Genomic DNA, 15,846 nt, shown 5'->3' with positions numbered 1-15,846 from the left:
AGTTTATTTACTACAGTGAGAGAAAAGTAAATGTCTTGAAAAAGTCTGATAAGAGTGGGGCATGATTATATAAAATTATCATCATCTTCCTTGCAGATGTACCTGGGGAGCACATATGTTTATTTGAATTTCAAACTGTTATATATATACACGCACCTATATATATATATATATATATATATATTGCATTTCCCTTACATATTCAATGTTATTATGTGCTTCTTTCCTTCTTGTGCATAAAGAAGTTGCACATGGTCTTGCTGCTAAAATTTAATCTAAAAATAAACATAATTTTACTTCTAGTTCCAGATCAGATACTGACTGCAGCAAATGTGTTGCAGTTTTTTGTGCCTCAGATTATCTAGATAGGAAATAGAGATGAAATGTTACTGAACTTGCCTCTTGGGGGCTATACAGTGACTTGCTATCTTCAGGAGATAGGCAAGAGGTGCATGCATTACTAGCAACATTGAAATAAATCCACTATCTTCTTAGATGCAAAGTATATTGGGCTATCTCCAATTCAGTGAATCTGGTAAAAAAAAAGGCACATTTCTTGAATAACATCTGCCTGGACTTTGTGTGGTTAAATGTTACAACATTTATTATGTCCTAGTGCCAGAAGCCAGCATTTGAAAGCTGTGATTCACAGAAAAAAGTGCCTCTGACCTCCTGTAATGGATGGCTGGCTCCCCTTTGGTCTCTGGGAGGGAAATGTGATGGGACACTGAATATTTTGATAGTTAATATATTTACTATTTAAAAACGAATTTGGACATTAAAAGAAGTCTTTATGTAACAGATTTCATTCATCTCCCTAACACAGTAAGCTTTGATTTAGGCAATCAAGATTTTCTTTATATTTAATTGTGTACACTTTTTCATTCAGTCAATGAGTTGTCAGCTTTTCATGTATTTTTAAAGCCTCACGAGTAGATGAACTGAAGTGCTGTTAATTATCAATTAAATTTTCTCAGAGTAGATTGTAAAAAGTTCAGATGAACCCAATTAGGAAGAATGAAGCTGCCTTCTGCACCTCTAGGCTCAATTATTTTTAAGTATATGATAGCACAGGAAAATAATCAAACTTTTCCTTATCAATTATAAATGTGCTTCTTAAATGAGATGCTAAAAAGTCAGAAATGCATAATTCAAAAGTGAAATTAATAGAAATACATCACTCTTTGTTTGGCTTTTTAGTACCTGCATGGTCAAGTGCTATTTTTACAAGAGAGATGATTTTGTGGATTTGTGGACTTTTTTTAATGTCACAACAATTTTGGTTTAGAAATTTTTCTACTACTGGATGCTTACTGTAGAAATTCTACAACTGAATGCTTGGTACAAATGCTGCACTTCTGCTAGCCAGTTATAATCATGTTAGTATAAATTTGGATGTTAATTTTGGTATTTGAATACCTGGGGGTGTCAGTTTCATAGGGACCTGCAAAATTTCCAATGTTCTATCATACCTTTTCATTTGCCTCACTTGATGGATAACTTTCCCCAGCATCATAAATGTACTTGATGTTTCAGAAGATCATTCTGGCCCAAGTTTATTATATCAGCACATTCAGGTACTGAAATAAGATGGTGGGAGTAATTTCAAAAGAAGTTTAGCAAGGAGTGTGTAACTACTCTGGCCTAAAAAAAATGATGGATTTTCTGAAAAGAGGTGTTCAAAGCACTGAAGGATGTGTGCTGATCAGGATCTTTGTCTTTGCTAAGAGACATGAGACAGAAATCTATTCAAAACTGAATTAGAGCCTTATTTTGTCTTAAGGCTGAAGAAATGGACAACTTTGGATAGGATTGAGTCTTCCCAACCACTTTTACTGGTCTTGACTGAAATACCAACTATCTTATAGCTGGGTTTTGTCTCTGCTACCTGCAATGAAAGATCATTCAAATACCACACTGATAGGTGAAAGCATTTTAGTTATCGGACTCAGTGTATTCACCAGGAGTTTGAAATAATTTTTTATTTTAATATTCTGTATCTCTTCCCCCTTTCCGTTTAACTCACTTTTGTACTTACAAATAACATCCTTCTCTTAAGATTTTCTATCCCTTTGGTTATCCCAGTAGCACTCACCTTTATCCATGCAGATTGAAGTTTTGTTCCTCTTAATATGAGTGATCACAGTCATTTACCGTATTTCAGAGAAGTGATGTGCAGTGGTACTAATATTTCAGGTTTTGTACTGGAAGCATATCTCCCTGCATATTCTAGAGTGACACTTACCTTTCTCTTAGTTGGTTTCTCTTTGTGACATCTTGTGATCCACTTATAAGGCAAACTTCTTTTTCACTCGCTTCTGGCTGATGATCTTCCAGTTAATGAAAAATTCTTGGTTTAACTCTTAAATGTGCACCATTGAGGATACTGTGCTGTTACATTTAATCCTATTTCCATTACTCCATTCCTATAGTCATTCATTTCTTGCATGTTTTCAGGAAACAGATTAGGGCAAGGATTTATCTGTCTCCTTTGCAGTTCTGATGACGTCTTTTTGTTCCTAGACCTGCATCAGATTTATCTTTTAATGAAAATCATAAGCCCATATCATCTCCCTTATATTCTGTTCCCGAGAGCCTGCTTGCTATAAGCTTCCCACTCTCCTCTTCACTCTCTAGTCTTTTCCAATTTAGATTATTTTGCATTAAACATAACAGTTTTATTCCTAGAGAGACTTTACATTTGCTGGCTGTAACTATTTGTATCAGCTTTCAGTTTGATGTTTGTCCTGTACTGTGCACAACAGACATTTGCTTATGATACGAGTATATCTGACAAAAGAAATATTTAAAAAAATATTGTATGACAACATGCAAAATCTCCTCAACATAATAAGAGAGTATTAAGTCTAAACTATGCACAGTACATCTGTCTTATTCTAAACAAACACTTTTACACAAATTGTTTCAACACAACAAGGAGACATCTGATGTGCCAGCCTGGAGACGCTGGACATTTTAATGTTCACTGCCTATAGCCGTAATACCAAAGAAAAGGGTCATTAGTGGAGTGGTAGTTGGTCTCAGCTTTGAATTCCAGCTTATTATGTGAAAAATATTCCAGTTTTATTGTATTTTAAAAGCTTTATAGAGTGGTGGTGATTTAGAAAATAACTTCTCTGTGAATATGATTATTAGCATCCTTTTTTACTGTGGCACTAAAACATACTTGTTCCTCTTTAAAATGTTTTTTACAGGACAGGGCTGGCACATATATCCCTGATTTATATTCTGATGCACTCTAAACTATGAAAACATATATGAGATCTTTCTAAAATATAATTTCTAAATGAAAGAAAAGTACAAACCCTTGCAAACTCAGTCTTGTTATTCCCCCAAAAATAACCGTAAGACTAAAAGTATTAATTTCAGTTAAAATCTTTCCTTCATCTCAGTGAAAATTTAAAAAAAAAAAATTAAAATAATAATGATAAAATTTTGAAAATTATCACTTTCTTTTACTTTCATAAATCTGGGTAAAATGTCTGGTTCTTCATTCCTTCTGGAGACCAATTCCTCTCAACCCACACCTATTTCCAACTTGTTACTATCCACACAAGAAGCAGCCACATATGATGTATGAAGACATGTTTTAAAACAGAGATGGTTGTCTTGAAGCTCTGGTCTGTGATTGACCTTAGACATTTTTAGGTTTCAAGAAAGCCAGTATTTTCACTCCAGTGGTTTTTGAAGGCCTGTCTTATTTGCCATCACAAAAAAATGCATGCAAAAGTATCTTTTCTGCTTAATCTAATTATTCATTCAATTTATTAATGTACCTCCATTTTATTGTCTGCTCCCAGAAGTAAATATTTTCCAGAATCAAATCATTCAACTTTCATCTCTACTTGCTACATTTGTGGGGAAGGAGTATTTCAAAGCAATCAAAACCAGAAAACCAGTCCACAAATTAGGTTTGAAAACCACATCTTATTGTGCTTAGGCTTGATTTATAATGCTTGAATACCAAAGGTTTGAGGAAATTTGAAAAAAAAAAATGAAGTACAGCTCATAATGGTAAGTAATCATCATATCTAAGTTTACCCTTTCAAAGTTTTCCTTCTTTAGTTTATCGTTTTAGCTGGGACTTGGAACAGAAGGATAACTCACATTCTGTGGTTTTACCTAAAAATTATATAACTGTACTTTTCTAAAACAAAATGCAAAAGTCTGAAGAAATTATTAGTCCACTGAGGAACAAACAATGCTATGAAATCAAAAGCACCCGGAACAGATTTTAGAGTTTTTTCAAAAGATGTTGCTTTCATTTTGCTGTTCTTCCTTAAGCTGTTCATGTGCGTGCTGAGCAAATTGTCTCTGTAGTCATAGTTTTTCTGCCCACAGATAATGCATCACCACAACAATTCGCTTTTTGTACTGCCCTAGATCACTCTGCTCCCACAATACACCCGGACTGATATATGGTTCCCATCTACCAATCTTGTACAATTTTTAGAGTGGCAACTCAGTCTTACTACATTTGTACCAATGCTCAGAAAGGACACCTAATCTCAGTGTAGAGTACCATTTTACAACCAAGTGGCAAATTAAATCCTACTGCTGAGGAACAGAATTAGCACTTACAGAAAAGTGAATGCTAATACATGCAGAGTAGAGTCTTTCATGTCTTTATCTTAAACATTACTTGACATGTACTTTGTGTTTCAGTAGTTGGCTCAAACCCACACAAACATATAACCACTCAAATAAGCACTTTACAGATAATTAGCACTGAACCTGTTTAAATTCTGAAAATGCTTATTTACTTCTCTCTGAATCCAGAATATTGGTAATTTCTGAAAATATGCATGGCTTTTTATTTTAACTTTTAGGTTCTCTAGACATCTAGATTTTGGCCTAGAGTGCCTCATGTACACATATTTTTGCAGCTAGGTTGTACACCCCAGAAGCTTGCTTTCTCTCTGATGTGTGGCCCCAATGATCTGAGTTGCATATTCCAGTATCTCACATATGGAAGTCATTTGAAAATTGCATTGTGAACACACATCTATTTCTGCCTAAAAAGAGAACTGGAAATGAGATTAAATTTATTCTTTATTTTATAAATTAACTCAACAGTTAATGGACTTAGCCAATTTGTAAAAATCTAGGTTTCGTGTCATACTCTGCTTTTAAATTTTTTTAAAGTGATTGTTAGTTATCAAATGATGGCAAAAAGTACTAATGAAAGGTATTTTAAATTTCTTTTGAAGTTGCTCTCTTTTGCACAGTATAATTAAATACTTGCTGGGTCAAAGAAAAACATAAAGTAAGTAAAGCAACCACTAGGGAGAGAACTAAGAACTGAATATTAGTGTCATTGAACACCTTACACAATAACTTTTAATGCTAAATACAGCAGGGCAGTGTCCTATTCTAGAATGCTCATTTATTGTGCTAGTTAGTGGATATTTGCTGAGATTGTGGATGAACTTTCAAATTCCAGCAGGCACTGACACAGATGTTTTAATCCCTATGTTACTACATTAGAAACTGGGAGTATCAGAAAGTAGGTGATAGATTTCTTGAGAGCTCTATGAGACAAGATTTTGACAAGTGAATAGCTTCTGGAAGTATCTGTAATTGTGACACACATATCCATTCAGACCCAAACTGAGGCAACAGAAAATATGCTCTTCCACAAGACTGAAAAGATGCTCCTTCCATTTGGGCTGCCTTTCTGGCTAGCCTAAACATTCCCATGATCTTTCTGTTGGTTTGTGCAGATTTCTTTCTAAAAGAGCTAAATTTGTGCTGTAAAAAGAAATAACATAACTTCAGGCTGTCAAAGTCACCAAGACAGTTATATTGTTGTGTAAAAGACAGCTAAAGTATCAGAGGACTGCTCCTTCCTCTGTATCACGTGGCTTGAATTATGTGGGCAATTTGTATGTCACACAGAGAACTTCAAGCTTCTAAAGATATTTGAGTTGTATTTAGTTAGTTGTTCTTCTTTAGAGCTTTTCCTTCAGTAAATTCTGGCCACCTATATACTGGAATGCTGCCTATATAATGCCTGTAAGATTAAATTAAGCTTATCTTTCTTATTGAAAGGAAAAAATACATTTGAAAAAACCTCCATCAACAGACCAAAACAAAATCCACAAAATATTCAGATAATATATTACAACATGGACTCTGATAAACATATCTTTTCTGTGTGCAAAACTGCTAAACATCTCTACAGTAATTATTGCTAGGATAATGAACATTTAATCTAGAGAAGATACTAATTTATTATTATTACTGCAACTTATTATCAAGAATATTCTAATTTCCTTGTAAATCTGAGTTTTTGTCGTACATTGACAAAGTCAACCGTTTACAATTTTGCTTATAACAAAACAATAAGAAACAAGTAAATCCAATATTAAATGTAATTTAAAATGGATTTTTGTATTATATTTCAAATTATGTTTTTTCTACTGAATTTAAATTATTAATCTTAGCTTACTGATTAAAATTAAATGCCTTCAGCACATCAAATTTAGATATTTCAAAATGTATACTAAGAAAAGATAATACAATTGCAGCAATAATGAACTACAACACTATGAGATGAAATAGCACTAGGGAGGAAAACTGCATCATTAAAAGTTTTATCTCAACGTGACAGACCACAGTGGCATTTGGGAGGGCTATAACTCAGGCAATAATACAGAATGAAAGTCTGTAATTTATTAATAGGAAACTATATCAGATTTGCCCAATAAATGTGTGAATCAAATACAAGTCTGAAAATAGACTGAAAATGCATTGGTGAGTCAAATGCTGCAATATATTTTGAGTAAAACCTTGGTTTTCCTAAAAGATTTATTTGGGAACAAGACTAACAACTTTAGCAAGACTTAACAGCTCCAGCCCCTGAATCTTTCTGCTAATGAAGAGCAATGAAGTAATGTACTAAGTGTGCTAAATTTATATATAAAAAAACTCTTTATTAGAAATAGTACTTTCTGCTGATTTTCACATGAGGTTAAACAAGTTAAAATGTATCTGGCAAATAGTATGACAATATTTGCTGATCCTTTCCTTCATGATAGCAAGTGGAGGAGAGGGTAGGCAGGCAAAGGATCTGAGGTGCTGCGAACAGAAGGGACATGGCAATCAAAATAGCAGGCTGAAGTGGGATTGCCAGAAGCACGGAGATGTAAATAAAGAAGTGCTTGTGCCAAAGTCTTGCAAGGGAATTTCTTATTCTCTTCATGGGGAGTCAGCACACTTGAGTGCTCCCTAAAATGCCAGTACATTAATGCACACAGACCAGAAAACAGAAAGAATTGGGAGCCTGTGCGCAATTACAGGATTATGACCTCATTGAAACAATGGAGATGTGGTGGGATAGATGACACAATAGAGTGCTGCAAAACACAAACACAGGTTCCTTAAGAACCACAGGCTGGGAATGCCAGAGGGAGTTGTCCTTTGTGTGAGAAACAAGCTGGAATGCATGGAGCTCTGCCTTGTGATGAGTGATGAGCTGAGAGCTGCTGTGTTGGGAACTGGTGGGCAGATCAACATAGGTCACTCCTAATAGGAAAGGAGTAGTTGAGATCTTTGTCAGACAACATGAAGTCTCATATTCCCAGTTGCTGGTTCTTATGCCTGACATGTCACCCTGACATCTGCTAGAAAGACAACATAGCAAGGAAAAGCAAACGAGGAGGTTTCTGTACTGCACTGACAACAGCCTCTGACACAAGTGATGCAGGAATTAACAAGGAGTGGTGCAACTCATACTTAAAACAGGGAAGAAGTGGTCAGGGATGTGGAATTTAGAGACATCCTTTGACTGCTGTAACCAGGGACAGTGGAAATCAGGATCCTAGGCGACTGGACTAGCGCAAGAAGCAGATCGTGGCCCTGGCCATCAGAAGCCCAGATTTTTGCCTGCTCCTTTTAATCAAGAGAGAAAAATGTGAAGTTCTGCACCTCGGGAGAAATAACCTCGTGCAACAATGTGTTTTAGGGCCAACTGTCTGGAAAGCAGTTTTTTAGAAAAAGACCTGAAAAATCTAATGGAAAACAAGTTAAGGAGGAGCCGAAAATGTGCCCTCATGACGCAATGTGCCCAATGACAAAGCAGGCCAAGGAATCTTTGGCTGTAATTAGAAGTGTTGCCAACAAGCAAAGAGAGGTTATCCTTTCCCAATACTCCAATGCTGGGCTCCTGAGTACCAGGGAGAAATGGAGCCAAAGGAGAGGGCTAAGTGAAGGGTTACAGAGGGGGTTAAGGGACTGGAGCACCTTCCATAGGAAGACAGAGAGCCGGATCTGTTTAGCCTGGAGGAGGGTTGGAGGGGGGAGCAGCTGGAGGTCAGTCACTAACAGCATACTCCAGGGATCAAACACTAGCACCATAACTATTTAACATCTTCATTAATGACATGGGTGATGGGGAAGGGCTCCCCCTGATCAGGTTTGATACAAAACCTGGAGAAATAGCTATAAAAAACTAGCCATTAGATAGGTGTGCTACCATTCAGAGGGACACAGGCTGGAGAATTGAGCAGATAGAAATCTTTTGAAATTCAGCAAAAGCTTTGATTGACCTTGCTTGAACAGTGTGATTACACTACATAGTCTCAAGAATTCTCTTTCAACTTCAAAAAATATGTGATTTTGTGATTCAGTAACTGATGAGGTACATTCTGCATTTATTCTCACTGATGTTGATAGGATATCATTAAGTGTCTAACCCCTAGAGGCATGCAATGAGCAAATGTCTCTGAGGGCTATGTACTATCCTGTATTTAGAAAAGATCATACCATAGGTTAACAATCTTTGACAAGTGCTGTAAAAAATCAACTGCAAAAGACATTGGAACAGCTCACTAGAAAGGATGAATGACTAATTATAGCTCAAGAAAACTCTGGTATATAATTTCTAAGGTGATATTTCAAAGCTCATCAGAGTAATTTCCTTCACATCTATTGGTTTGGATCAGGCCCCTTTTGAATAAAATAAACAGACAGTGTATAAAATGTATATATAAGGAAACATTTAAAAAATCCTACAGACAGAAAATATCTACCTCATATAATATTTTTTTGGACAAAATAAATAAAGAAATCACATTTTCAGGAATCTGGTAATTACACACTTGCTATGGAACTTCTACTGGATGTATCTTTTACAAACAGAAAGCTAAGGAATAAGTACTGAATAAGCAATTTGGCTTCAAGAAACACGCCACATGTGCTGCAGCTTGTTGTTTCACCTGTGATGATAAAGCTGTCTGAGGGTAAACTGCACATTGAAATGGCCTGTGTCAAAATACTGCTCTTCTTATTTACTGTACTTGGAACAGTTTTAAATTTGATTTTTAAATTTGATTTTGTAAATGATGCCTCCAAGCTTTATTAGCTTTACTATAAGACTGGAAAGGCTATAAACTTCAGATGAGAAGAGGGAGGACAAGGTGCCTGAGGAAGTGGGACTCTAATTTAACTTTGCTTCAAAACCAGAGAGAGTAATGAAATCCCAGCCTAAAGGCTGGATTTGTAAAGATTATTTAGGTGTAGATGAAGGTGTAGATGGATGTCTAGTGTGATCTCAAAAGCATTAAACATGAGTTTAATGGGTATTTCCAAAAACAAAAAAGCCTATTTCAGTCTGTAATTGCCTAGGTACCTTCCAAACTAGATCTTGAGACCGTGAAAAGTGGCTCACAAAACAAGCAGAACATCTTGTTCCCAAATCGAATTATTGCTGAGTCTTACACTCTAGGTCTGAAAACTCTTGTGCCTTGACATGACTGGTTGACCTTGGATGGAAAAAGCAGAAACATGGTTTTTAGCTTGGTTTACATAAAATTATTACCAACTGTATTTTTGTATTTTCTCTTATGTGGATGCTCTTAAATCCTGCTCTGAATCAGGAAAGAATTACTGAAAATTTGGCATACCTTCTTCCAGATAAGTTTTCACTAGTTTAACTGAATTGCCTTGTAAAATGTATAATTTGCTGGAGTCAATGCAATATTGGTATAAATGTGAACCAGCAAAGAGGTTTCCCTGGTGTTGATTCTGAAACGAATGACTAGTACTGTCCTAGCTGATCCTTTACACATGGGACAGACATAAGGCTGGTGGTTATGGAGAAACTTAGACCCTTCAGTCATAAGCAAATCTCAGGGAATGAAAATGAAAAATATTCTGAGAGGACATGCTTTGTACTTTTTGGATTAAGTTTGTATTCTAATGTTCTCAAATGCGTGTGTGCACTCTGAAGGGCTTTCTGCTATTTGCCTGAGATCAAACTGTAATCAGTTCACATGTATGACTTCATGGAAGTTTGCTCCATTTTTTTGTGTGGGAATTATTCATGAATGTGAGGAAGAAAAGAGATAATTTCTTCTCTTTTTCCATCACTGAACCTGCACTCACTTTTGTTTAGTGAGAGCATCTGTTCAATTTCTTTAATATTATCAAGTCGTCAAGGAGAGAAAAAGCTATAAAATATGAAGGAGGTAAATGAAAAATGACAAGGAAAATTTAGATCAGGCGCCATGAAAAATGACTGACTGAAAGACTTGAGGGAAAACCTCCCAGAGGAAGTCATGAGGGGTGCTAATCTAAAGATGTGCAAAATTAAGCTGAAAAAATTTAGTTATCAGCAAGTGTGCATTAGGGAATGCAGCAGAGAACTGAAGCAGGCTACCAGATTTACAGAGAGGCACTACTGTTGCCTTGAAACAGGCTCCTGACCATAGATCCTCAGGGTTAGCAACCTCATGCATTAAAAGACTTAATTGGAGAATGTAATGAGTAGTAAATTTGATAGCCATCTTTTCTACTAAAAAATTGGACAAGTGGACTGCCTTACTTGTAGCAAAACTAAGAGTTTAAATTCACGTTTTCTAGAATAGGTAAATTATTTAGACTTCCTCTGAATGGGAAAACAGTTTTTCAAAGCACAATTTAAAAATGTTGTTCATTTAAAAATGGTCAAGGAGAAGATGAGGAAAATGAAAGAATTTTGTTGACTAGTGGTTCTGAGGATGGAAAGTGGCAGAATTTAACTTTTCAAAGAAGTATATATATATATGTACATATACCTGTGCTAAATTATGTATAACATTACTGAATGTAAAGTGGAAGTGAAAACTTAATTATTCTAAAATAGGACAAGTTCTCTTTCACATTATTGCAGTCCAATAAGCACCATACCTCTCTCCCAAGAAATTATTGTTCTACAAAGCATTTAAAATTTGATGGTTGTGTTATAGCGTAAAAATTCTTAATTCAATTTTGAAATACTAGTTGGAAGCAAAACTAATGTGATTTTGCTTCCTTTTTTTTTTTTTTTTGTTTGAAGTGGTTGTATGCTCTTTTTTCTGCTAGAAATAGCTGGGTTTTACTCATTACTTAGGCTACATCAATACTATTATGTGAATTACCATGCTCTCAGAGCTTACTGCTAGGAGTACAGCAAACCATAAGGTTATTCACTCTGCTTTTATACTTGCTCCTTCATTTCTCTGCATCTGGTGTGATTACTTTTTGGTAAAAATGTTCTAACTGGCTCCCTCACAGATCTAGATGGGATTTTGTGAGTAGATTTTGTTTATTTTTTCATTTGGTGGAATGGGGTAAAAGCAGATTATTAGCAATGTGACTATGGAATCTATCTGAAATGGTGAGGTGGTCATTCTTCACCACCACAGTGGTAGTGGTTATATAAGTAAACCTCTAAAGTAGAATACAGAATTACATAAAGGCCAAGTAATGTAATTTACATTCTTTGGCTTTATTGCTGGTGCTTAAAATTGTAGTCTTTTAAAAATTTTTAACTGGTGTTATATCAATCAAGTGACATCTATTGATAATTTTTTGAGTATATAATCATAAAAACTTTGTAATATTTTGGTTGTATAGATCTATTGTAAATATGTGGTGAGTAGGAAGGAACTGTCCTTTTGACAAAGGTGAGGTTATCAGAACGAGTTCACTGGAACAATGTTATCAAAGACTTATTTCCACTGCTACATAGTGAAAATGAAGAAGTGAGTACTAATGAAGCTCAGAAAGAAATGTAATATCTCCAAACAACAGTCATAGACCATCATACAAAGCTACGTGATGGTGGCTAAATATAAGGGATACACCTCTAAGTTAGCTAGATTTGATAAAGACATCTTACATACTCAAACCTGGGGACAGGTATGTGGGTTGGGTTCTAGACTTTTCTATATGGGAAAGCATATGGCAGGAATAACAGTATTTCCTTAACAAGGCATCAGAGTATTCCCTTAAAGGTGACTTGTACAATGCAAACTGTCAGAACATTTGGGGCTTTGATAAATGAGCCTTATATGCAGGAGCTAGAAACAATTTCCACAACTGATAACATCAGATCTTTATTTCAAGTGCACCTCCATGTGCAGCCTACATCCCTGCAGTGTGACCATTTTTCCTAATTAAGATTATAATCTCTGCCAGGCTGAACTGTATCTACATCAATTAACTTATTCAAATTGATTATGGAATAGGGCCTAGAAGGAATAATGTGGCACTCAGTGATATTTTCTTTCATATGTCTCCTTACACATGCCTTTGTCCTTTGCTTTGATCTCTAAAAAGTCTCACTGAATTGCAAATTCCACTCACCTCATTGAGACAAGTACCAGCATACAATGCCTTATCTGTGGGCAGAGCACATTATACAACATGCACACTACTGCAAAACCGGTAATCAAAGTGATAACACTTCCAGTTTTATTGTGTTTTCTTCACGTAAGACCAAATTATGCTGATTCTTACACAGAGGCCTTTCTAACCTCAGCAGCACTGATGGATGTATGGAGAACAGTGTTTTTTGAGACTTACAGTACTTATGAAGCAAAAAATAGATTTTTTTTATGCTGAGTAACTTATCAGGCTCTTTCAATTCATTAATATTCATTTCATTAGAGTCTATATAATAATAAAATTACCTGGAAAAAAGAGATTGGCTTGAACAGTGAGAATAGCTTCATATACTTCAAGGAGGCACTCATACATGGAGATAATTTTTTTTTTTTCAGAAATTTTTTTCCTCCTAAGCTACACCATTTACAAAGAGGGTGTTAACCAATTGCATCATTGCTACAAACACTCTGTTATAATGAAGCGCTGCTGTGTAACCAGGATGGTATTCTCCAACATTTTATTAGCATGAATCGACTTACACCTTCTTTCATACAGCACTTGCATTTTCAAATCTCTTCATCTTTCTTAACACTTCCAGAGCTATTTCAGCTTTTTGACTAATACTTGATATTATTAATAGGTTTATGTAGACTGTGATGTAAAAAGAATTTTGTCCTAAACACTTCAAGTTTTGCCACAATGAATGCCAGAGTCACCAGAACAATCTCTGGTAATGTAGGAGAAAGCTTTTCATGCATGTGCTCTCCTTTGCACTAAGTCAAGAGAAAACAACTATAAAACCTAAGCTGACAGTATTCTAACAGTGTGCCTCTGTGAGGTTTATGCTTGCTTGCTAAGAGACATTTGCCAAAGTGGGAATTAGTTTCATAGTAAAATAAACTTTCATTAGTAAATAAGTAAACTTTCATTAGTAAAATAAACTTTCAAGCATATCTGCCCTACACTGTGTAGTCATAGCTCACACTTTAACCTTGCACTGAGGAAACTTGTCTTTTAATCCATCTGGACAAAAATGATGAGGAAGACTCCAAGGAGGAATGAATTGCTTGACTTGTGTCAGTGACATGAGCCTTTGCTTTGTTTTGTTTTCCTGCAGATCGAATGAATTCCCAGACACAATGGGCTTAGGCTGACTTGCTTGACTTTTACTGTCTCTATCCTAAATAGCACAGTTATCACACTGCAATACACTGGAGCAAGTGGCTCAGGAGTCGGGATCCTTTGTAAAAATCAGTGATCACAACATGCTGCAATTTAAAAAAAGACTTCCAGGCAGTAATTCATCTTTCAATTGAAGTATTATTCAATCATTTTCAGAAACACTGATATTAAAATTATTTACAGTTGGTCTTATATTTCTAAACAAAAGCCAGAGCCTGTATAGCCGAAATTATCTCTTTGCTGCTTCCTTGAGGGAGGATATGGGAGGTGTTAACTTACCCTCCTAGGACAGTTCCAGTTTTCTGAACATTTCTGCAGAAATTGCATTCTTATTTCAAGTGAGATAGGCAGAAAAATTCTGATTAAACAAAATGGTGTCAAAATTAAAATTCTTTAAGTGCGAAACATTTGTGCAGGGGGAACACAATATTTTGGCTTTGATATAATCATGTGCAGTCCAGGAAAGTGTTCTCTGCAAAAACCATAAGCATATACAAATATATATATATACACTGGAAGCATATACTGCCTTTTTTTTTTTTTTTTGGCCTACTCTACAGCTCACAAACCTGTGTGGCATCTTGCTGTGCTAGGTGCTTGCTCTGTCTATCAAAGATAGATAAACCTATCAAAATTTAGTAACAGAGGGCATATTTGATTCTTTATTTACTTTATCCTGTTATAGCCACTTTGAAATCAAGCAGATGTATTTTGGGAGTGTGTGGAAATGGACAGGTAGTTTAAAGACACATATGGCTGCATTTCTTCAAATAAATATGTAAATATTAGCCAACCAGGTAATTTCCTGTCATACAAAGCATCCTTACAAATGATTCAAGCTTGCAAACTCACCTTCTTTGTATTAAAGATATTAAAGAACTCCCTTTTTTTTCTGTTACTGATATTAGAAGTGAAAAACAAAATTAGATCAATCAGTTTATTTTATGTTAAAGGCAAGAGAATTGGGGATGATGTCATTCCAGAACAATGCCATATTAGGATGACATCTGCTGTATGCATCCAGTGCTTTAACAATAAGTATAGAAGCATTTTTAGGGCACACCCATAATAATGTTTCTTTATTTTGAAGGAAGAAAATACGAAATGCAGTATTGGAAAAATGCTTAGTAGGAGAATATATATTAAAAAACATTGTTGCTGTTGAATTCTTAAAGACTATCTTTGCAAGAGCTGGAAGTGCAGTTTTATAGAAGAACAATCATCAGGGTTTTGTCAGTGATTTCTATATTTACAGCATTTAGGATAGACATGTCTAAACTGAAACAGCAACACTTAATTGTTTTTAACAAAAACACTAGTAATCATATCATTAATTTATTACAGTACTGTATGATTCTGGAAAATGTTTCTTTTCTGGAGCATGCCCTCCTATAGAAACAATGTAAACTTTTTTCAAGTCTTAACCTTGGTATGTCTATCTAAAGTTTACCTTAGTGAGGAATGTCCATCTATTAACATTGAACTTTGAGCAGGATTGATTGACATAGTTAATAATTCCAATTAGCGATTAATTCCAAATTAGTACCCACCACTTTAAGTATTGACGAAAGTAGATTGAACTTCAACCATACCATTCAAATTTTACAGAATAACGCCTCACTGTTCCTAGAAGTCATAGCTTTCTTGCCAGGGGTTTCACTTTTAACAAAAATCTTCTTTGATTTAATTGGAATTCAAATAAGGGCAAAACTGGAAACTTCAGAGACCCTTAACTCCCTTTGACAGTTTTTCTGTAATAAATTTTTCTCTTCTAAGTCTTCAGTCTGGGAAAATAAAAACACCATGAATATGTCTTTTAGGTAATATATTTATAGAGTTGCTCACTTAGGCTGGAATTCAGCACTTCAACTGTTACTGGTTTCTACATTAATTTTGGTCACCAGTACAGAGCAGCTTAGCACCTCCAAAGCAGATTGTCCACCAAACCACACCAAGCTTCTCTGAACTTTATGGTTAACCTGTGGTAACATTATTGACTGACATACAAATCTG

Source organism: Agelaius tricolor, unplaced genomic scaffold, assembly GCF_023055355.1.
Source record: "Agelaius tricolor isolate 1412-34295 unplaced genomic scaffold, bAgeTri1.0.p SCAF_5, whole genome shotgun sequence".
Classification (NCBI taxonomy): Eukaryota; Metazoa; Chordata; class Aves; order Passeriformes; family Icteridae; genus Agelaius; species Agelaius tricolor.
The sequence above is the reverse complement of the archived record's forward strand: the minus strand, read 5'-3'. Positions refer to the sequence as shown.